Source organism: Lissotriton helveticus, chromosome 3_2, assembly GCF_964261635.1.
Source record: "Lissotriton helveticus chromosome 3_2, aLisHel1.1, whole genome shotgun sequence".
Taxonomy (NCBI): Eukaryota; Metazoa; Chordata; class Amphibia; order Caudata; family Salamandridae; genus Lissotriton; species Lissotriton helveticus.
In genome coordinates, this window is record NC_136062.1 from 269,318,357 (window position 1) to 269,342,907 (window position 24,551).

A 24,551-nucleotide genomic window follows, 5' to 3' on the forward strand; every position below is an offset into this window, starting at 1 on the left:
CGGTGCCTTAGGCCCAGATGAAATTCCAATTTCAGTATTGAAAACCCATAGTGCCTTATGGGGGAAAATTCTATACCCTGTATTTAAAGCTTGTTATATTAAGGGCATTGTTCCACATTCTTGGAAAGGGAGCTTGTTAATCCCTATCTACAAAAAGGGCGTCAGGGATTTACCCGAAAACTATAGACAAATAGCTCTCCTAGACGCCATAGGCAAGGTTTTCACCAAATGTCTTTTGAATTCTATAAATGACTGGGTGGCCATGTCCGCAATTCTCCCCCTAGAGCAGACCGGCTTTAGAAAACAACACGGTACCTTAGATAATCTTACCGCTCTCCAAATCTTAATCGAAAAATATGTCACAGTCCGTAGAGGAGGTATCTATGGAGCATTTATTGACTTCTCTACGGCCTTTGATAAGGTGGATAGAGTTTTGCTTTGGAGTAAGCTAATAAAGTTAGGAATGCCCCCGAGCTTATTGAAACTAGTAATGGCACTCCATACGGACACCTGGTGCAGAGTTTTAATGGGTGGTGATAGAGGACTTTCCAGAATAATATCTACCAATAATGGGCTTAAACAGGGCTGCCTGTTGGCGCCCCTGTTATTTTCCCTATACATTGCTGACTTACCAAAAGCTATATTATCTACTAGCAATGGTATTGCCCCTGTACTAGGGGGATCACCCATTGCATGCTTAATGTATGCCGATGATATTTTAATTCTGGATCTCACCCCAAAGGGCTTGAATAGCCGTTTGGAAGGTTTGAACTCCTACTCCGAGGCCCATTTCTTAAAAATTAATACCTCAAAAAGTAAAATAATGTGCTTCTGTGGAAGGAGAAAACCTAAATATAACGATTATTACTGGTCTGTCGGGGGTGAGAGACTAGAAGTAGTTAAATCCTACCCCTTTCTTGGGAAGATAGTCACGAGTAATCTTTCAGAAAAAACCCATACAGAGAAAAGTGGTAGGAAAGCTCTCGCTCAAGGGAAGAGTCTTATCTCCTTATACAAAGCGACAGGTCGGAGGCATTTTTCCATATTACTCGAAGTCTATCGGGCAAAAATCCCCGCATCCCTAATCTACGGATTGGAAATAGTGGACATGGCATGCTGGAAATTCTTGGATTCTATTGAAGGAAGAATTCTTCGTAATCTAGCTTCTGTAAATACTGCAAGCTCTACGTCTTCGTTAAGACAAGAATTTGGATTGCGTAGTGCACGGTCCCAGGCAGTAGCGAGTGTGGTGCGTTGGGTTTTTAATATAGCTGAAGGAAAGCCTGGCACCCTGAGGTTTCAAATAAAAAATGAGTTGTTGGGTTCCTATAATGTCTATTCCTCTATCGTAAGGAACTTTAGACAGGCAATTTCTTTACTACAGATAGATGAACAAAGTCTTTTTACATTATCAGCTCCCCAACTAAAGCTATCCTTAAAGACTACGTCTTGGGAGTTGAGTTTTAGAACTGACAGTATGATCCGAAAATCTAAGAGAGGAATGTTCCCCTTCGGCAACTCTTGTGAAATTAAAAAACTTCAGCCATATTTAGGTTGAAATCTTCCTCATGCAGTTAGGCGATTTATTCTTTTGTTGAGATATGATTTACTCCCATTAAATTGTTTATTGTTTAAATGGCATGGTGGTACAGATATCTGTGATTTTTGTAAACTTCATTCCCAGGATCTATACCATGTTGTTTTTGTTTGTCCAGCCCTTATGGTTCACAGACGTAAATGGTTAAAACCTTTGTGTTTTCAGTTGGGTATTTTTACTGCTTATGATTTTATTGTAGCTATGTTTAATCCCCCAAACGAAATGTTTTGCTTTAAATTGTTTTCTTTTTTCAAATGTTTTTTAACATTGTACTGATATATTTTTTTTTTTTCTCTTCTTTTTGATTATGTACTTAATGTCGTTTTTTCTTTTTATTGACAAACTGTTATGTGGATCTCGACAGAGTTCCGTTATCATAAATAAATAAAACTTGAAACTTGAATGGGCTCAGACCTGCTTCACTCCTCCCAGCTGTGGAATTATGGGTAACATGCTGGAGGAATAGCTCAATGAGCTGAGCCTTCCCTCCTCTCAGAAGTATTTATTAGCAGGCATTGAGTTCCATTCTTGGCAAGACCTACCCAGTGTTTCATCCTTCTAAAGTGAGCATCACAAATTGGAAAATACCAAGATCTGTTATTTAGAGCATTGGAAACTCAGTGTAAAAAGCAAGAGCCGCAGCCAGTAGCTCCAGCAGCAAGGCGAGGGAAGGGAGGGTGATGGGAGCGGTATGGCGTTGACCTCTTTTACTGTCCTTCGTGCCTTAACGGCCTCCTGTTCGTCATCGTCACTGAAAATCTATGGGAAGGGCAGAGCTAGGCTACGTAAAGTACACAGGGCTTCTAGAGAACTGTTTACTTCCTCTTATTGACACAACTTTCACAGCTACTGAGGGAAGGAGTAGCCATGGCAATGTCAGGGATACCAAAGGGCAAGCCAGGAGGGCCACTGGTACTAACCGCCACCCATGACTAAGGACGACTACGAAGAATCTGAGATGGAGACATCTTTCGTCACGTCTCTTCATAACAGCGGTGCCAAGGCAGTCTAGGGAAGCTTTACACATCTAAGAGGAGAGATAAAGTGTAAAGTGGCAATGGTACCTCCTCCCCCTCCCAGAGAACACCTGTTCCTTTACACAGCGCTGGAATCTTGATGGCAAGTTTACTGTCTTGGAACTCATTCCTTCCAACCTTCCTCTGGCAGCTTCTATACATTTTCTCCATACTGTTGATGTCTCTGTCTAATTTCCGTCTTCTTTGTTAAGGGTCACCATGACTACACTCATCGACAACAAAAGCATGTTACACCATTTTTAACTCAATTATTTCTTTATCCAGTTCAAGCCATAAGTGCTCCCTGTCTATGCTACTTCCTTCAACCATCACCAAACATTTAGTTCTCCTCTATTGCCCTATGTTCAGTTGCACGACTGAACCATTCACACTCAAAACCCTGTAAATGCCAATTAGATTCCTCTGAAGTTGCCCATGCTCTACGTGCTTGAAGAGAGCCATAAGACCAGACTGAGCCATCACATAAGAAGAAGCCTTATGTTTCTCATCATATTTTTTCTTGTTTTCTTTTTTCTTTCTCGACACGCAGGTCCTCAGTGTGCCTCAAATTTCACACTCCTCCCACAGACACACTCGGTGAGGACACAATTTAGACACACAAAACCCAGGGGCGGTGGGTGACATTTGAAAGTGGTGGGGCGCAAAGTGATTTGCATACAGCACCCGAGTGAGCGCAGCGAGCGAGCTCGAACCCCAAAAGGGTGTTTTGGGGGGATAACCCCCCCCCAAGAAAATTTTGAAGAAAAATCGTGCATTCTCAAGCAAATTTGAGAAAGCAGGAAGGTTAATAAAGCAATTGTGAAAGTGCAGTTATTACATTAATAGATGGCATAACATAGGTAGCTGCTTATTCAGTATAACCACAGAGCTTCATACATTCCGTCCTATTATGCTCAGACTGAATCCTGTCACCAGGCCAACTGGCTCACTTTCAAGAACAGGACCGTATTCAAACCACTTACATGGACATACAAATCAGCAAATGACATGGCATTCAACCTACTCTCTGACACCCTACCATGCTACACACCAACTTGGAACTTTAGATTCACCAATCACAACTTTCAAATCAGCAAATGACACGGCTCCCAACACCCTCTCTGACACTCTACCATACTACACACCAGATCAGAACCTTAGATCCACCAATCACAACCTTCAAACAGCACCAGAGCCACCATGTTTGCCTCCTAGTTCTGGGACTTTTACATCTCTGTCCTTCTACACTGAAACTCCACATCACCCAATATGTGGCCCATCCAATCTCTGCAGGAACTTCAGATGGCATTAAAAAGACATGTGCTTCAAGAAAAAAGCACAGCGGCATGGCGGATGTCGACAATGGCATTTAAAGAACGTGCAATACAAAATAACGTTATATGGGCAAACATTTTTGTTGTTTTCCCCAAACATTTTTTATTAAGTAAATAGAACACTATGAGCGATCCGTACAGGAGAGCTGCATAATTGTGACCAATTGACTACAATCAACAATCAAGGGGAGAGGATGTAGCCTTACGGCTAGAGCGGTCGGCTTCGAAGCTGGGTAACCTGGTTAGAGTCTCAGCAACAACACTCTACATCCTGTGATTCAGGGCAAATCACTTAATCTCCCCGTGCCTATCAATAAAAAAATGAAGGTGTTCATCTATAACGAAACTGGTGCTCATGTAAAGCGCTCTGATACCCGATGTCTCAGGTCTAGTTCGCGCTATACAAAACTCAAAAAAGAAACAATCTGAACTTCAAGGTCTGCTTAGCCATACAATATGACTATTCAATGATCAAATTATACAGGTCCTACACACGGTCACTGCGAGGAACCTATGAAGCAATGACTGATGACTCATATGCCTTCCCCATAGGCCTATACACCCAGGAAGCAGCACGTGACTCTTGCTGTAGCTACTCTGCGAGTCACTCTTGTGGAATGCTCAAGAGGAACTGACCCTTTTCTAAGCGGAACAGCTTTGAAAAACCGGAAAGAGAATGAGCTTTACTCTGTAATGCTAGGAGTGTTGTCTTTATATCTTTGGCACCTCACCTGTTCTAGGGCCCTCCGGTACGCAAGCTTGAGCCTGGAACTTCCCATTATCAGAATAAGTGAGTGGATGTGGTTGTCTGCTTGTTGGTCTCTAGTGTTTGTGGCTGTGTGCATGTGTGAGTATGGTTGAGTTTACATGTGCTGGTGTTTGTGGCTGTTTGCATGTGTGAGCAGGTTTGCGTTTACATGTGCTGGTGTTTTTGGCTGTTTGCATGTGTGAGTATATTTGCGTTTACATGTGTTTGGGAAAAGTATTACAATCAATGCAATGAACTCCCCACTGTATTTGTGTCCTGAGTAATTTGCCACAGCCTCCTGTGCACTGAGATATCTACACAACAATATTAACCTCCTCCCTGCAGCTAGGCAACATGCAGAAATGCAATTTCATAAAAACTCATACTTACAGGCCTTGGGGATAGCATTTATACCAGATAAAAGCCAGCCACTCTGTTTCTATTAATGTCAGATTTCTGCATCCGTTATCTCTCTAGAGGAACCATGACCAAGGCTGAGAGGTAAAGTGGGCGTAAAATTAGACTTTAAATTTGCTTTTGAAGTGAGATGAAATCCAAATATTGGCAAAGCGAATGTGTTTGACTTTTATAGTAAATACAGATACACACCATCCAAGCACATGTTGACTCGACATAGATGATACATGCATGTAAACATCCATGCACTCTCAGACTAACACATCTACAGTACTACATGCATACATACCATCGGGCAGACCCCCATGCCGACAGAACAACAGACCCCAGGCAAACAGAACAAGAGACCCCCCCACACACAGAACAACAGACCCCCATGCACACAGAACAACAGACCCCCAGGCACACAGAACAATAGACCACTCCAGGCACACAGAACAACAGACCCACAGGCACACAGAACAACAGACCCCCAGGCACACAGAACAACAGACCCCCATGCACACAGAACAACAGACCCCCCCCCCAGGCACACAGAACAATAGACCGCCCCAGGCACACAGAACAACAGACCCCCAGGCACACAGAACAACAGACCCCCAGGCACACAGAACAACAGACCCCCATGCACACAGAACAACAGACCCCCATGCACACAGAACAACAGACCACCCCAGGGACACAGAACAACCGGCCCCCTGGCACACAGAACAACCGGCCCCTTGGCACACAGAACAACAGACTACCCCAGGCACACAGAACAACCGGCCCCCAGGCACACAGAACAACAGACCGCCCCAGGCACACAGAACAAGAGACCCCCAGGAACACAGAACAAGAGACCCCCAGGAACACAGAACAGACCCCCCACACACAGAACAACAGACCCCCCTCCACACACACAGAACAACACACCCCCATACACACAGAACAGCAGACCCCCAGGCCGACAGAACAACAGACCCCCATGCACACAGAACAACAGACCCCCATGCACACAGACCAACAGAACAGACCCCCAGGCACCAAGTTCCCTATTCCTATTGAGCAGCAGTTCATCTTAGTAAACGGAACGCGTGTCACGTCGAATCGGACAGCTGGAGAAAAACAGATCGGGTGTGCCCTCAGTCCTGGTGACAAGGCCACACATTAGTGTGTCTGTGTTATTCATTAGGACAGCGACATGTGGCACACATGACATATCACACCCAGTGTCTACATACTGCTAGCACTGGGACGTGTCTATAGATTAAGGTTGTACAATAAAGCTTTTGTTCTAAAAAAAAAAACAAAAAACAGGCAAGACAGATTACTTTTGCAGTTTTGTACAAAGCGAACTCTTCCCGAAGGTATTGGAGAGTTTTACATTACAGACAAACAAATTCATTTTTGATAGGCGCGGAGAGATTTATGAACTGGTGGTCCCCAAAAACAACTGCCGGTGGGACCCACCTGCAGCCACCGGTTCAAATTAAGCACTGCACATAACCCTAGAAAAGTAAGTAGACTACTCCTTGTGGGATGCGAGGTCTCAGGATCCGTACCCAGAGTAAACACTTGTATTTATTTATAACACACAAAGTGCAGGAGGAAGCCTAGCTTCAAGGCGAATATTAACAAAACAATGCACAAGACAATAACTTATAAGCTAAAATGGATGTAAAGGTTTGAGGGGGAGGAGCACTACATTTTCTGATTCACTGCAGACACCTCATTTCTTTAAGGTACGTGATACAGTTAACAGGGACATTCACCTACTCGCTGAACAGTCATTAACAAACTGTTTTGAATATGGACTAAATGATTCAACCACAACGAAGGAGAAAGTGCTGCTCAATTGTGTGTGTTTATGTATATATGTATATATATATACACACACACATACATACATACAAAGCACATGGAGCAGCTTTGGACAAAACTGATCGCCCACATAGCAAGATTTTAACTGGGCACAAATTCCTAATGTGATCAGCAGTACCGCGTAAAGGTCCTGAGCATTCATCTCAGAGGCCAGCAGTGGACTTTGCGACACTCCCTCTACACATCGAACGCATTGTCCCCTCCACAGCCCCCAACCCTACATACCGGAGCGGGATCTTGATGGCCAGGTAGCGGGCCACGGCCAGGAGGCTGAAGATGGAGCTCTGGGTCAGGACCAGCAGGAAGCAGGCGAAGAAGAGGCAGGCGTGGAAGTCCGTCTCGAAGCCGATACTGAAGGTGATGGCGAAGGGGATGGCCAGCAGCCCCACGGCGATGTCCGCCACCGCCAGCGACACCAGGAAGTAGTTGGTGGCATTCTTCAGGGTGCTGTTGATGGCCACGGCCCAGCAGACCAGCACGTTGCCCGCGATGGAGAGGACGGCGATGATGACTTCTATGCTAATATAGGCTGGGTTGACGGTCATGTCCAGTCCTTGGCGAGGAGGAGCAGGGGGTGCACGCACCAGGCTGGGAACTGGGGGCCCCTTCACTTGGTAGGGTCCATGAAGGGCCCATGCCTGGGAAGCGTCATGGTGCTGCAGACAAGGTCCTTCTTCGTGAAGTCCAATGTTAGCAAAACTCCTCAAAAAGGAGGCACACTCTGAAATGTCCTGAGGCTGCACTCCAGCATACCAGTGGCCTTCTGACCACAAGAAGGCAGAGCTTATTAGGAGCATATTTTAGACACAGTTTTGTCCGTGCGCCGACCGACCCTGCAGGAGAGAAAGAGGGAAGCTGACGAAGTCTCCGATGCTGAAAGCTTTCTGCAAACAAAAGTCCTCCCCGCGCTTTCGGGACCCCCAGACAGCGCGTGCCACCCGCCATGCCAGGTCAGTGAAACTCACAGGGCAGGGAGGGGCTGGGAGCGCAGAGGAGGGTAGTGCAAGCAGGGAGAGTCGGGGAAGCAGGCAGCCTTCATCTCGGACTGACGTCCCGGCAAAGCTTTGTCAGAGCCGTCGGGCAGTGCCATCTGCCCTTGCCAAGTCTGCACTAGCAGCCTTCCATGCGCTGGCACGGGGGGCTGCATATGTCTTAGCTAGGCGCTGGCAGTGCCAGTCACACACCGGCCTGACTCAACACCACCTACCACCCTCCCAGACTCACAGAGTGCAATGCCAGGTTCGCCCCAGCCAGGCTCGGAGGAGACAGATGTTGGGGTCTAATGCAGGTTTGCAGACAGTGGCGGGCAGCAGCCCCTACCAATCCAGACTCTTGAAGTGGAGTTTCTCCATGTCCCGGGCAACTTTCAGCCTACGCTGCTTGGCACTGTCAAATGCCCCTCTCTCAGCTGTGCAAGGTGACATGTGAGCCACAATTCTCTGCCAGTCTCCGCTACGCCCCAGCTTCAGGCAAGAGTTACTTTGCCATTCCTCGCTCATTGCGCTGCTGGTGTCAACTGCACTCGTACACACCCTGGATCAGGCAATAATCGCTAAATGTGTCAAGGTCATGCCGTGTCTTGATTCCAGCACGACCCGAGCAGTGCAGACTTTCACTCCAAGCTCAGGCGGCTTCTGTGGAAGCGAGTAAATGCCCGCCTTTACTCCTGACACCTTCCGAGCGGTGGACTAGCCAATCCTGGCGCTGCATGCAGCGCCAGGATTGGCTAGGGGGGCACATTTAGTACTCGCCCTTTTTCAACCTGTTTTCAGCGGCGGCGCTGCTGTAAGAAGCAGCACCCCTCTCTATGGGGAAAGTCTAGCGCGCATGCTCGGGCAAGGTGGCACCTAAACTTGTCATGCGCAGTACTGCTGCAGCTGAGTGTGGACTGTCACTCAAGCTGCAGCAGCCCAGCCAGCCCCACCCCCTACGCACTCCCGATTGAGTCGGGTGTGTCCCACTCCCGGTGGATTCCCGGCCGGTAGCGCTAATATTACACAGAGGTAATTATTATTGCCAAAAATACCACGGTGCGTCCATGTGGCTTAGTGGGGCTACGCCCCTACGCCCCAATGGACGCACCGCGGCTGACAAAACCTTCTCAAACTATTCCAATCATTTATACTTTCCATACTCGTACTATACTCAGTATCCAACTTGAATATAACATTTTCCTTCAATGCTTTAGTAGCACAATTGCATACAATAATTTCTTGTGTGCATGGTAAGCGTTGACAAGCGACCAAAAATATACCAGTTAACTGGCCATAGGCTCAAGTCCCCTCCTCTTTTACAGGCTATAAAAACTGAAGATAACCGGAAGGGATGCAATGATGAGCTGCATGAATCTTCCTTTACACTAGCTGTTTAGCACTGCTTTATATGCCTTCTTGCTGATGTGAGTTTATTCCTGACCTTATGTAATAACTACAGCAAACATTCAAAGCAAAAGCAGATATAACAACATGCTCACTTGTGTTATGCAACCAAAATAGTATAAACAGAAAGTCAACATTGATACTGGTGTCAAAAGCTTAAGAGATTGTAGCAAACGAAGAACAAGGAAACAGTGAACAGTCAGTTAGGTTTTAGTCATTTCCTGGTTCAAAAGGAATAACCTTTAATTTCTAACAATCTAGTGTATGGAACTCAGCAAAGGCGATTATATATAGTACAACCAACTGCAGGGTTATGTGATAGGTAGAATCACATTTCTGTAGCAGAAGCAAAACCAAAATGGCTGCAGCTGAAGAACCTTTATGTAAATGACGATGGTGGTGCACATTCTGCAGATGCGTCTAAATGCCAGCTTGGAGTATATGGCCTGAAAGGTGCATGCCTTGGGGCTGAAAAGATTACAAGATAAAAAGAGCTGACAGTCAAAAGAATGTCCTCTTTTAAATTTGGCTTTGCATCAAAAACAGGCAAAGCAGCAAAATGTGCTTTGCAGAATGTTTAATAACTGCACATTGGTTCTGGGTGCTGGGCATTGTGTCAGGGTTGCTAACATTAAAAAGACTATGATGTATGGCCCTAAGACATTGTCCTCAACACCTTGGAGTACAAGGCAGCTCTTTAATATGAACCATTATAGGTTAGCAAAAGGGATTAAAAATGCTGGAGCAGTATTCACCAAAGTTGCCGCTCAGAAGATTTCAACATGAGGCCTGGAATGGACCCCCATGTACAATGGGACATTCAGATGCAAGTGTTGTTCTTCACAAGTTATGTCAAGCTGTGGTAAATTCAACAGTAGTTCTTAAAACATGTTGTGGCATTTGCTAGGGTATAATGTGCAGCTGTAAGACATCCGGTTATCTAAAATTTAATCGCATTCATCACCCTCAAGAATCAATTAACGTGATTGAAAAATCAGTTAATGTGAATTAAAAACACAAGTGCCACGACAATCTCACTCTCATCTCACTGGGCAGAAGCCAACAATGTCAAAAACATTACCTAAATGGTGAAGGTTTTCAACACATTTAAAAACACTTTTTCTGCACGTTTTTCATTTTTTAGTAGTTGCCAGTGGCACCTATCGCTTTTTCTTGACAAAAACCTATTTTGTTGAACATCTCAGCTCATATTATGGGTGCTACAAACGCTAGTTTACCCTCCCAAAAGTGGTGCTTTGAATCAGGCACAGAAAGGCAGATCTTCTCTCTTACCCTCAATGCCTAATTTGAGCCGGTGGTTTCTGGTGCTCAGTACCGGCCCTTAATTGTCAACAACGGTACTTATGACAGTTTGCCACATGGTGGCGCTGTTTGTGTAACTTGGAGATGGCACAACAACAGCTTGTTACACCATCAAACACGACAACCTACTGAAACAAATTATGGGCATATCAGGGGTCGTATTATGATGGTTCTCTTCATTGCTCCAAAACCGATCCTCAAGAGTCAAAATTGATCAATCTCTCTCTAAGTCAAACGAGATAACTCTTGGTGTTCCTCAAGGATGCTCTCTCTCCCCATTCTCTTTAACCTATTCCTGGAACCACTAGCAAACCATACTCAGCTATATCTCAAAATCGCCTCTCCAGATGATATTATATCCCTCAATTACATCCAGACTTAAAAAAGAGAAGCCAAATCTTATCTTCTGACTAAGTTCTTACCCTAAGTCAATATAGCAGTGACATTGGAATGGTATTGATAACAAACTCTGATGTAGACTGTCCTTTATAGTACTGGCTCTATACCAGTCCAATACCTGTTAACCTCCTTTTTTGGGTTTTGCCGGCAAGTGCGCACGTAGTGCGCATGCGCTAAAAACGTTATGAGTATACTGTGGGATAGATGACCCACCCCCGGCTGCCATTGGCTAGCTCCATAAATGGAGGCTAGCCATTGGGAGCCGGATCTGTCCGTCAAGGCCGGAGCAGATTCGGGGGCGTTCCCGCGTTTTTTTCCCTGGGCGTGGTTTCGTTCGTCTTCATTGGAGACTTTGATTACCTTTTGCACGCATCCTTCTGAACATCGTACTGAGGAATCTGAGCACTGACTGCATCGCGGGAACTCAACATGGCCGCCCCAAGCCTCCGATGGGTCAGTGCTCTATGCCTCCAACTACGGGCGCCGCTCTCACCTGTCCACAGCGTGTGATCCTCGGCAGAGGCCCGCTTGGAGCCGCCTTACAGACCCCGGGGGCTGGTGAGCAGCGGGGGGAGGGGCCGAGCCATCCCCCTCAGGAGCTTCCCAGGGCTGGGCGGGAGAGGAGAGGCCCGGGCCGAGAGCCCTGCAAGTTACCGCAGCCGATGCACGCAAGGCAGCTCAGAGTGCTAACGCGCCTGCTGCGGCGTGTGTGAATAGCATCTACAGCTCCAAAGTACTAGTCCCGGGAAAATAAATCTAGGGTCGGTTGTCCTACTGCAGATCCGTGTGTAGCCTGGAAGCTACCAGGTCCAATACGTGCAGGACAACTTAGACGGTCAATGCGCCTACTGGAGAGAAAGAGTTTGACCGTGTGATCTGCATGTCACCAAGTGCCCACCCCAGGTCAATAGCTCTGTAGTCACCGGTCCTCCTGCAGATTCTCACACATCCTGCGTTTCAGCGGTTCCAATTCATCTCAGGCGGTAAATGCGCCTGCTGGGGAGAACGTGTGCGTGACCACCGCGCCCCACTGTAGGTCACAACTACCAGTCCCAGGTACAGAGCTCCGCAGTCCCTACTCGTCCTGCAATCACGGTAAGTGGCCAATCCAATCAAGACAGCTCAGTTTGTCAATGCGCTAGCTGCAGTCACAATCCCGGTTATGTAGATGTGTGTTCACTGCTCCTTCTGCAGAATTGCACCATTCTGTGACGACGGTTCAATCCATGTAAAACAGCTCAGGCTGTCCATGCACCTGCTGTAGAGATGCTCGTGTCTGCGGCCTATAGGCAGCAAGCCAGGATCCTGGCTGGATAGCTCTGTGGTTACTATACTCCTCCTGCAGAACTTTGTGCAGACTGCAAGTTCCCGAGTACCATCCATGAAACACGTGTCAAGCAATTAATACGCCTCCAGCACAGATCTTCAAGCAGGGTGTAGGTCCCCATGTGAGATAGCGGAGGGTGTCAATGCGCCTGCTGCACAGCTCTATGCACTGCACGTATGCGATCATTGTGAGGGCGAGGAAGACCCCTTACAGACCCCGGGGGCTGGTGAGCAGCGGGGGGAGGGGCCGAGCCATCCCCCTCAGGAGCTTCCCAGGGCTGGGCGGGAGAGGAGAGGCCCGGGCCGAGAGCCCTGCAAGTTACCGCAGCCGATGCACGCAAGGCAGCTCAGAGTGCTAACGCGCCTGCTGCGGCGTGTGTGAATAGCATCTACGGCTCCAAAGTACTAGTCCCGGGAAAATAAATCTAGGGTCGGTTGTCCTACTGCAGATCCGTGTGTAGCCTGGAAGCTACCAGGTCCAATACGTGCAGGACAACTTAGACGGTCAATGCGCCTACTGGAGAGAAAGAGTTTGACCGTGTGATCTGCATGTCACCAAGTGCCCACCCCAGGTCAATAGCTCTGTAGTCACCGGTCCTCCTGCAGATTCTCACACATCCTGCGTTTCAGCGGTTCCAATTCATCTCAGGCGGTAAATGCGCCTGCTGGGGAGAACGTGTGCGTGACCACCGCGCCCCACTGTAGGTCACAACTACCAGTCCCAGGTACAGAGCTCCGCAGTCCCTACTCGTCCTGCAATCACGGTAAGTGGCCAATCCAATCAAGACAGCTCAGTTTGTCAATGCGCTAGCTGCAGTCACAATCCCGGTTATGTAGATGTGTGTTCACTGCTCCTTCTGCAGAATTGCACCATTCTGTGACGACGGTTCAATCCATGTAAAACAGCTCAGGCTGTCCATGCACCTGCTGTAGAGATGCTCGTGTCTGCGGCCTATAGGCAGCAAGCCAGGATCCTGGCTGGATAGGTCTGTGGTTACTATACTCCTCCTGCAGAACTTTGTGCAGACTGCAAGTTCCCGAGTACCATCCATGAAACACGCGTCAAGCAATTAATACGCCTCCAGCACAGATCTTCAAGCAGGGTGTAGGTCCCCATGTGAGATAGCGGAGGGTGTCAATGCGCCTGCTGCACAGCTCTATGCACTGCACGTATGCGATCATTGTGAGGGCGAGGAAGACCCCTTACAGACCCCGGGGGCTGGTGAGCAGCGGGGGGAGGGGCCGAGCCATCCCCCTCAGGAGCTTCCCAGGGCTGGGCGGGAGAGGAGAGGCCCGGGCCGAGAGCCCTGCAAGTTACCGCAGCCGATGCACGCAAGGCAGCTCAGAGTGCTAACGCGCCTGCTGCGGCGTGTGTGAATAGCATCTACGGCTCCAAAGTACTAGTCCCGGGAAAATAAATCTAGGGTCGGTTGTCCTACTGCAGATCCGTGTGTAGCCTGGAAGCTACCAGGTCCAATGCGTGCAGGACAACTTAGACGGTCAATGCGCCTACTGGAGAGAAAGAGTTTGACCGTGTGATCTGCATGTCACCAAGTGCCCATCCCAGGTCAATAGCTCTGTAGTCACCGGTCCTCCTGCAGATTCTCACACATCCTGCGTTTCAGCGGTTCCAATTCATCTCAGGCGGTAAATGCGCCTGCTGGGGAGAACGTGTGCGTGACCACCGCGCCCCACTGTAGGTCACAAGTACCAGTCCCAGGTACAGAGCTCCGCAGTCCCTACTCGTCCTGCAATCACGGTAAGTGGCCAATCCAATCAAGACAGCTCAGTTTGTCAATGCGCTAGCTGCAGTCACAATCCCGGTTATGTAGATGTGTGTTCACTGCTCCTTCTGCAGAATTGCACCATTCTGTGACGACGGTTCAATCCATGTAAAACAGCTCAGGCTGTCCATGCACCTGCTGTAGAGATGCTCGTGTCTGCGGCCTATAGGCAGCAAGCCAGGATCCTGGCTGGATAGCTCTGTGGTTACTATACTCCTCCTGCAGAACTTTGTGCAGACTGCAAGTTCCCGAGTACCATCCATGAAACACGTGTCAAGCAATTAATACGCCTCCAGCACAGATCTTCAAGCAGGGTGTAGGTCCCCATGTGAGATAGCGGAGGGTGTCAATGCGCCTGCTGCACAGCTCTATGCACTGCACGTATGCGATCATTGTGAGGGCGAGGAAGACCCCTTACAGACCCCGGGGGCTGGTGAGCAGCGGGGGGAGGGGCCGAGCCATCCCCCTCAGGAGCTTCCCAGGGCTGGGCGGGAGAGGAGAGGCCCGGGCCGAGAGCCCTGCAAGTTACCGCAGCCGATGCACGCAAGGCAGCTCAGAGTGCTAACGCGCCTGCTGCGGCGTGTGTGAATAGCATCTACGGCTCCAAAGTACTAGTCCCGGGAAAATAAATCTAGGGTCGGTTGTCCTACTGCAGATCCGTGTGTAGCCTGGAAGCTACCAGGTCCAATACGTGCAGGACAACTTAGACGGTCAATGCGCCTACTGGAGAGAAAGAGTTTGACCGTGTGATCTGCATGTCACCAAGTGCCCACCCCAGGTCAATAGCTCTGTAGTCACCGGTCCTCCTGCAGATTCTCACACATCCTGCGTTTCAGCAGTTCCAATTCATCTCAGGCGGTAAATGCGCCTGCTGGGGAGAACGTGTGCGTGACCACCGCGCCCCACTGTAGGTCACAACTACCAGTCCCAGGTACAGAGCTCCGCAGTCCCTACTCGTCCTGCAATCACGGTAAGTGGCCAATCCAATCAAGACAGCTCAGTTTGTCAATGCGCTAGCTGCAGTCACAATCCCGGTTATGTAGATGTGTGTTCACTGCTCCTTCTGCAGAATTGCACCATTCTGTGACGACGGTTCAATCCATGTAAAACAGCTCAGGCTGTCCATGCACCTGCTGTAGAGATGCTCGTGTCTGCGCCCTATAGGCAGCAAGCCAGGTTCCTGGCTGGATAGGTCTGTGGTTACTATACTCCTCCTGCAGAACTTTGTGCAGACTGCAAGTTCCCGAGTACCATCCATGAAACACGCGTCAAGCAATTAATACGCCTCCAGCACAGATCTTCAAGCAGGGTGTAGGTCCCCATGTGAGATAGCGGAGGGTGTCAATGCGCCTGCTGCACAGCTCTATGCACTGCACGTATGCGATCATTGTGAGGGCGAGGAAGACCCCTTACAGACCCCGGGGGCTGGTGAGCAGCGGGGGGAGGGGCCGAGCCATCCCCCTCAGGAGCTTCCCAGGGCTGGGCGGGAGAGGAGAGGCCCGGGCCGAGAGCCCTGCAAGTTACCGCAGCCGATGCACGCAAGGCAGCTCAGAGTGCTAACGCGCCTGCTGCGGCGTGTGTGAATAGCATCTACGGCTCCAAAGTACTAGTCCCGGGAAAATAAATCTAGGGTCGGTTGTCCTACTGCAGATCCGTGTGTAGCCTGGAAGCTACCAGGTCCAATGCGTGCAGGACAACTTAGACGGTCAATGCGCCTACTGGAGAGAAAGAGTTTGACCGTGTGATCTGCATGTCACCAAGTGCCCATCCCAGGTCAATAGCTTTGTAGTCACCGGTCCTCCTGCAGATTCTCACACATCCTGCGTTTCAGCGGTTCCAATTCATCTCAGGCGGTAAATGCGCCTGCTGGGGAGAACGTGTGCGTGACCACCGCGCCCCACTGTAGGTCACAAGTACCAGTCCCAGGTACAGAGCTCCGCAGTCCCTACTCGTCCTGCAATCACGGTAAGTGGCCAATCCAATCAAGACAGCTCAGTTTGTCAATGCGCTAGCTGCAGTCACAATCCCGGTTATGTAGATGTGTGTTCACTGCTCCTTCTGCAGAATTGCACCATTCTGTGACGACGGTTCAATCCATGTAAAACAGCTCAGGCTGTCCATGCACCTGCTGTAGAGATGCTCGTGTCTGCGGCCTATAGGCAGCAAGCCAGGATCCTGGCTGGATAGCTCTGTGGTTACTATACTCCTCCTGCAGAACTTTGTGCAGACTGCAAGTTCCCGAGTACCATCCATGAAACACGCGTCAAGCAATTAATACGCCTCCAGCACAGATCTTCAAGCAGGGTGTAGGTCCCCATGTGAGATAGCGGAGGGTGTCAATGCGCCTGCTGCACAGCTCTATGCACTGCACGTATGCGATCATTGTGAGGGCGAGGAAGACCCCTTACAGACCCCGGGGGCTGGTGAGCAGCGGGGGGAGGGGCCGAGCCATCCCCCTCAGGAGCTTCCCAGGGCTGGGCGGGAGAGGAGAGGCCCGGGCCGAGAGCCCTGCAAGTTACCGCAGCCGATGCACGCAAGGCAGCTCAGAGTGCTAACGCGCCTGCTGCGGCGTGTGTGAATAGCATCTACGGCTCCAAAGTACTAGTCCCGGGAAAATAAATCTAGGGTCGGTTGTCCTACTGCAGATCCGTGTGTAGCCTGGAAGCTACCAGGTCCAATACGTGCAGGACAACTTAGACGGTCAATGCGCCTACTGGAGAGAAAGAGTTTGACCGTGTGATCTGCATGTCACCAAGTGCCCATCCCAGGTCAATAGCTCTGTAGTCACCGGTCCTCCTGCAGATTCTCACACATCCTGCGTTTCAGCGGTTCCAATTCATTTCAGGCGGTAAATGCGCCTGCTGGGGAGAACGTGTGCGTGACCACCGCGCCCCACTGTAGGTCACAAGTACCAGTCCCAGGTACAGAGCTCCGCAGTCCCTACTCGTCCTGCAATCACGGTAAGTGGCCAATCCAATCAAGACAGCTCAGTTTGTCAATGCGCTAGCTGCAGTCACAATCCCGGTTATGTAGATGTGTGTTCACTGCTCCTTCTGCAGAATTGCACCATTCTGTGACGACGGTTCAATCCATGTAAAACAGCTCAGGCTGTCCATGCACCTGCTGTAGAGATGCTCGTGTCTGCGGCCTATAGGCAGCAAGCCAGGATCCTGGCTGGATAGCTCTGTGGTTACTATACTCCTCCTGCAGAACTTTGTGCAGACTGCAAGTTCCCGAGTACCATCCATGAAACACGCGTCAAGCAATTAATACGCCTCCAGCACAGATCTTCAAGCAGGGTGTAGGTCCCCATGTGAGATAGCGGAGGGTGTCAATGCGCCTGCTGCACAGCTCTATGCACTGCACGTATGCGATCATTGTGAGGGCGAGGAAGACCCCTTACAGACCCCGGGGGCTGGTGAGCAGCGGGGGGAGGGGCCGAGCCATCCCCCTCAGGAGCTTCCCAGGGCTGGGCGGGAGAGGAGAGGCCCGGGCCGAGAGCCCTGCAAGTTACCGCAGCCGATGCACGCAAGGCAGCTCAGAGTGCTAACGCGCCTGCTGCGGCGTGTGTGAATAGCATCTACGGCTCCAAAGTACTAGTCCCGGGAAAATAAATCTAGGGTCGGTTGTCCTACTGCAGATCCGTGTGTAGCCTGGAAGCTACCAGGTCCAATACGTGCAGGACAACTTAGACGGTCAATGCGCCTACTGGAGAGAAAGAGTTTGACCGTGTGATCTGCATGTCACCAAGTGCCCATCCCAGGTCAATAGCTCTGTAGTCACCGGTCCTCCTGCAGATTCTCACACATCCTGCGTTTCAGCGGTTCCAATTCATCTCAGACGGTAAATGCGCCTGCTGGGGAGAACGTGTGCGTGACCACCGCGCCCCACTGTAGGTCACAAGTACCAGTCCCAGGTACAGAGCTCCGCAGTCCCTACTCGTCCTGCAATCACGGTAAGTGGCCAATCCAATCAAGACAGCTCAGTTTGTCAATGCGCTAGCTGCAGTCACAATCCCGGTTATGTAGATGTGTGTTCACTGCTCCTTCTGCAGAATTGCACCATTCTGTGACGACGGTTCAATCCATGTAAAACAGCTCAGGCTGTCCATGCACCTGCTGTAGAGATGCTCGTGTCTGCGGCCTATAGGCAGCAAGCCAGGATCCTGGCTGGATAGCTCTGTGGTTACTATACTCCTCCTGCAGAACTTTGTGCAGACTGCAAGTTCCCGAGTACCATCCATGAAACACACGTCAAGCAATTAATACGCCTCCAGCACAGATCTTCAAGCAGGGTGTAGGTCCCCATGTGAGATAGCGGAGGGTGTCAATGCGCCTGCTGCACAGCTCTATGCACTGCACGTATGCGATCATTGTGAGGGCGAGGAAGACCCCTTACAGACCCCGGGGGCTGGTGAGCAGCGGGGGGAGGGGCCGAGCCATCCCCCTCAGGAGCTTCCCAGGGCTGGGCGGGAGAGGAGAGGCCCGGGCCGAGAGCCCTGCAAGTTACCGCAGCCGATGCACGCAAGGCAGCTCAGAGTGCTAACGCGCCTGCTGCGGCGTGTGTGAATAGCATCTACGGCTCCAAAGTACTAGTCCCGGGAAAATAAATCTAGGGTCGGTTGTCCTACTGCAGATCCGTGTGTAGCCTGGAAGCTACCAGGTCCAATACGTGCAGGACAACTTAGACGGTCAATGCGCCTACTGGAGAGAAAGAGTTTGACCGTGTGATCTGCATGTCACCAAGTGCCCATCCCAGGTCAATAGCTCTGTAGTCACCGGTCCTCCTGCAGATTCTCACACATCCTGCGTTTCAGCGGTTCCAATTCATCTCAGGCGGTAAATGCGCCTGCTGGGGAGAACGTGTGCGTGACCACCGCGCCCCACTGTAGGTCACAAGTACCAGTCCCAGGTACAGAGCTCCGCAGTCCCTACTCGTCCTGCAATCACGGTAAGTGGCCAATCCAATCAAGACAGCTCAGTATGTCAATGCGCTAGCTGCAGTCACAATCCCGGTTATGTAGATGTGTGTTCACTGCTCCTTCTGCAGAATTGCACCATTCTGTGACGACGGTTCAATCCATGTAAAACAGCTCAGGCTGTCCATGCACCTGCTGTAGAGATGCTCGTGTCTGCGGCCTATAGGCAGCAAGCCAGGATCCTGGCTGGATAGCTCTGTGGTTACTATACTCCTCCTGCAGAACTTTGTGCAGACTGCAAGTTCCCGAGTACCATCCATGAAACACGTGTCAAGCAATTAATACGCCTCCAGCACAGATCTTCAAGCAGGGTGTAGGTCCCCATGTGAGATAGCGGAGGGTGTCAATGCGCCTGCTGCACAGCTCTATATGTATTTCGCAAGTCGACAGTTTCAATAAAATAGCTCCGAATACGAATGCACCTGCTGCAGAGTGGTATGGATGCTGCACGTCACTGGTTCCACCATGTCCTACAGCAACGAGGGTTCATATGTTCGCATGAGAGATGTGTGAGTAATTTGCAGTCTGTGGTTCAATCCATGTAAAACAGCTCCATGCATCAGTTCAATTCCTACACAGATGTGTAAGACACATGCCCCAGTCCATGAAAAACATCTGTGTGAGATATTTTGCCAAGTGTAGCGATCAGTGCAGCCAGCACGTCTCTGGTTCCCTACCAGTAAGATAGCTCGGTGCGTTAATGTACCAGCAGCGTAGAGCCACTTGCAAATAGCTGGCCAAAGCTTCCAATCCATGAAACGTATCTCTGCAGAGATCTTCACAAGCGATATCATGAGTCCCCATCTCAACAGGTGTGGCTCATCCTTTCATCCGCCTGAGATAAAAATGAAATAAAACAGGACCACCTGTTGGGCAATGATAACACATCAAAGCCCTATATGGGGTGATCTATAAATCATCATATCCACAGCAGCGGTCAGAGGTTCCTGCTTAGGGGTTGAGGTTCCTGCACAGGGGTTGAGGAAGGAGCTTCTCCTTGGAGCCTGTTCCATCCCGCACTCCTCATCCCGGCCTCTCACCGCCAAGGGGCCCTCCGATACAGGACCGCCCGGCCTCTCCTAGTTCTGGGAACTTTATTTCTGTCCGTGACCCCGCTCAACTCAGGGCCGTCTCTTAATCTGCCAATCCCGGATAATCCTGTCACGTTGACCCACCCACCTTCACCGCCTACCTGAGGCCCGCGCACGCACGCAGGCAGAGGAGCACACAGTGCAACACACATGCGCAAACTTGCACTGCTCTGTGCACCTCAGTGGGCTTTTAAACCTTATGCAGCATTTTGTGAGGGCTCTGGGCAGATATCAGTCCCTCACATCAAGCACCCGGCCCCTGCAAGGTGTACTGTTTGGAGATATTTCAGTGCAAGGCGAGTGAGTGAATGCATGCAGGAATGCCAGGTGTGACATCAGCAGAGGGGGCGTCTTGGCGCTATAATGCGCAATGCACTTTGAATGGCTGACACGAGGTGAGGCGGAGAGCTGGGGATTCGTTGGGTGACGTGAAGGGGCGGGGGTGGGGGGCTGGGAGGAATAACATAGAAGGCTGGGGGAAGGCAATTCAAGTCACCAAGGAGCATTGTGACCTTCTAGGGGAAAGAGTCCGAAAGTGGGTTACTTAAAAAGGTCTTGGAACTGCAGGTGTCTTGCAATATCATTTTAATGTATAGTTGGGAAAGAATATATTCTTTATAATGAACAGTTGCAGAATAACTCTCTCCAAAGCCGTATGGAACTCTGAGAGCCTGATGTACATTGCCAGACAGTGTGTGGGGCTTGCAGTGTGTGTGGGGGCTCTCAGTGTGTGTGGGGGCTCTCAGTGTGTGTGTGTGTGGGGGCTCTCAGTGTGTGTGGGGGCTCTCAGTGTGTGTGGGGGGCTCTCAGTGTGTGGGGGGGCTCTCAGTGTGTGGGGGGGGCTCTCAGTGTGTGGGGGGGGCTTGCAGTGTGTGGGGGGCTTGCAGTGTGTGGGGGGGGCTCTGTGTGGGTGTGTGTGTGGGTGTGTGTGTGGGGGGGCCTCTGAGTGTGTGTTGGGGGCTCTCTGTGGGTGTTTGTGTGTGTCATTTGCGAGAGATAAAGCTAGTGGCATTGTAAATGACAATGCCATTTATTTATGTTAAAAAAACATAAATAAAAATAATGTCAAGAGCAATGCCAATAGCTCAAACTTTAACAAAGGCAAAACCATTGCATTGTAAATGCTTGTTCTTTTTAGCTATGACATGTTCGGCTCTCACGCATATGTTTGCCTGTTGACCAGACATATACTCCACATGTAAAGCGCTCTGATACCCACGAGGGCTACGTTCGCGCTATAATAAAAAGTTCAATATAAATTAAAAATGACTAATACCTGTCGCCCAAGCCGATCTCATAGCCTTGGGGGCGTGGAATAGTCACACCTGTAGGAGTATAATGGTTAATAGTTGTGTTGCTACTGGCACTGGCGGGGGCAATGGGTTTTGCAAGCTGCAGTGACCTCCTGACGAGGGCCCTGGCATTTATTATTTTTTTACAAATTAAGTACTGCCTACAGTACACAATCTAGTAAAGAGGGCTGGCAAAAGGGTTTCGTATGCAGTCAACCATAAGTGTGCGAGAAGGTTTGCTTAAGCACGTAATGCTAATTATTTTTTTGGGGGAAAATATGTTTTTATTGCGAAAATATAGAGTATGCACAACTTACAATGACACCCAGAGCACATACGTGAGAGGAATAAGAACACGCCGTCTCTAGAACAATACACAGCCAAATACGGCCCACATCCCGGAGGCTGGGCGGCGTAGGAACAAAGCATGTAATGAGGATAAGGGAGGCGCATTTGTGCACTAATGATACCAAACCATCAATACATTCGCTGATTTTTACGTTCTGAATTCTGATTGCAAATAACATTTCAACAATAACCAAAAAACCCCCAAAAAACAAAGGCATCAGTAGTACAGATTCTAAGGAAGAAAGTCACAAGTGTGGGGACCAGCTAAGGCATGGATCTTATGAAGCAGACTGGACCTATGGGGATCACTGCTGTATACAAGCAGACATATCAAGGAAACCCGGCTTGGGTACAATGGGCTCCTACACCTGATCGAGACCGCCCATCTCTGAACCCTCCCCAGCACAGTCGGACTCCGGATCAGTGGGAGTAAACAGTTCAGCGCTGGTGGCATCTGATTCATCCTCCGTTAGCCCCTCCATGCACAGCACCCTCCAGGCAAGCAGATCCTCTTGCAATTTCTCATCTCTGCGAGTACGCTGCATGTGCGTCTCCTCAGCTAGAGCCCATTCTTTCGCATCTCTCAGCCAAAGGGAAAGGTCGGGTGCCCTTTGGCCCATCCACGTGATGGCCACTCGTCTCCTCGCTAGGCCCAATAGAAGTTGCAAGAACTTATAGGACAGCTTTTTCTTCCTGGGCTTGGGTATCAGCGCCAGGAGACAATGGAGCGGGTCTAAAAGGAGCTTGATATGCGTGGCCCGGGCAATGTGGGGCACCACTTTCCTCCAAAAGTCCTGAACTGGAGGGCAGACCCATGCTAAGTGCAGAAAGCCCGCTCTCTGCGCTCCACACCGTGGGCAAGTGTGACGTCTATTGGCTGAGATACGATGCAAGGAGACAGGGGTCATATAGGTTCGGTGGAGAAAGTTAAAGTGTATAAGTTTAAAACGCGCGTTGCAGGAGACCTTGTGAGTTAAGAGCCCTACTCGCTTCCCCTGGTCCGGCTCCAGTGACACCCCTAAGTCTGCCTCCCAAGCCGGCGCCGTCGGGGGGGTTGATTCTAGGCGCATGGCCGAGTAGAGAAGGGAGATCAATCGTCTGCCTCGCCCACAGGACAAGATGATGTCAAGGGTATGCGTAACCGGAGGGGCCTCCGGGTACTGGGGCCATGTTGTCTTGGCCACATCCTGGAGGCTCCGATAGTGAAGGTATTTCCCCCTTCCCAGCTCAAAGGACTCCCTGGCTCGTTCAAGGGATAGGAAAGAGTCGTCTGGGTAGAGATCCGCTAGTGTCTCACATCCACCAGAGCGCCACTCCCGGTAGGACATAGTCTCTTCCAACCGGAGTACCGGGGCCAAAATCCATATCGGAAGCTCCCTGTGAAACGGCGCTCGCCTCAACACCTTCTCAACAAACCGCTGCCAGATTTCGGCCGTGTGGCGCACCACATACGGTAAGGTGTCATCGGTGCCTCGGCCCTGCATCAAGGCCTCTCTTAGAACCCTTTCATTAGCCGTACCGGCTAGCAGTGCCAGTTCCCAGTTCTGTTCCTCCGCAAACCACCTCGCCGCCGGGAGGAGCTGCGCCGCGAAGTAATATAGTTCGAATCTCGGGGCCTCAAGGCCTCCCTCCTCCCATGAGCGCACTACTGTGCATAAAGCTACCCTGCTGCGCCCACCCGCCCAGAGCAGGGAAGTGAGGAGCGAGTCCAAAGTGCGAAACACTCGGGGAGGCAGTGGACATAGGGTGTTCTGTAAGACATATAGGATTCTAGGGAGCATCACCATTTTGGCAACTGCCAACCGTCCCATGAGAGAGAGAGGAAGCGTATTCCAAAAGGTGACAGACTAATGCTAATTATTTTTAAGTCAGAAAGCTCCAGGACACTTCCACTTAAATGTTTCCCAACACAGATCTTTAAGAGATATTCTGGCTATTGCGAGACCATAGAAAGGTCACTATAAACCCTTAATATCTGTATTAGTATGTGGGTCTTAATTTAATGAATGTAAGGTGGATACTGGTTTACCCAACCCTCTACTAGCATGATTCAATCATAAAAAAGATCAATTTAATACACAGAGTCATAGGGAAGCGGCTTAAGCGGGGGTTGCTATTGGGTGCCATGGAGTGAAGAAGTTGGTCACTGTAAACATTTATTAGTTGTTTATGGGCCTCTTCTGTCTGCAGATCAGGTTATAAATTGCTCATAATTAATGCCATTAGGCAATAAATAGCAGAATGTCGTGGGAGGTGGACAGCAAAGGAAAGAGAAAGAAAAAAAGGATTAAATCACGAAAATAGCAGAAAACACGAAGGGTCAAATAGAAAAAGTAAGCATGAAAAAGTAAGTAACAATTAAAGAAAAACAATAGGTAAATAGAAGGAGGAAAGAAAAAACAGGAGGAGACAGGAAGGATGAAAGTAAGGAAAGGTAAAAGAAAATAAGGAAGAAAAGGTGAATGGTAGGTTAGAATACGAAACAAACGGATGGATGAAGGAACAGACGGACAATAGGTTATATAGGGTGAATGAGTGGAAGGATGAGGAATGGAAAGATGGGGAAAAGCGAAAGGATGGATCGGTGAAAGTATGGATAGACGTATATGTGAACATAATGATAGGTGGATCTGCGAAAGGATGTATGTATGTATGGC

The 24,551-nt window shown here is 49.7% G+C and overlaps 1 protein-coding gene across 2 annotated transcripts in view; it reads right to left on the minus strand.

Moving 5' to 3' along the window:
* The window catches only part of MYO1E (myosin IE), a 616,637-nt gene that overhangs the window by 145,889 nt on the left and 446,197 nt on the right, over positions 1-24,551 (minus strand). The gene's annotated exons all lie outside the window — the stretch shown is intronic.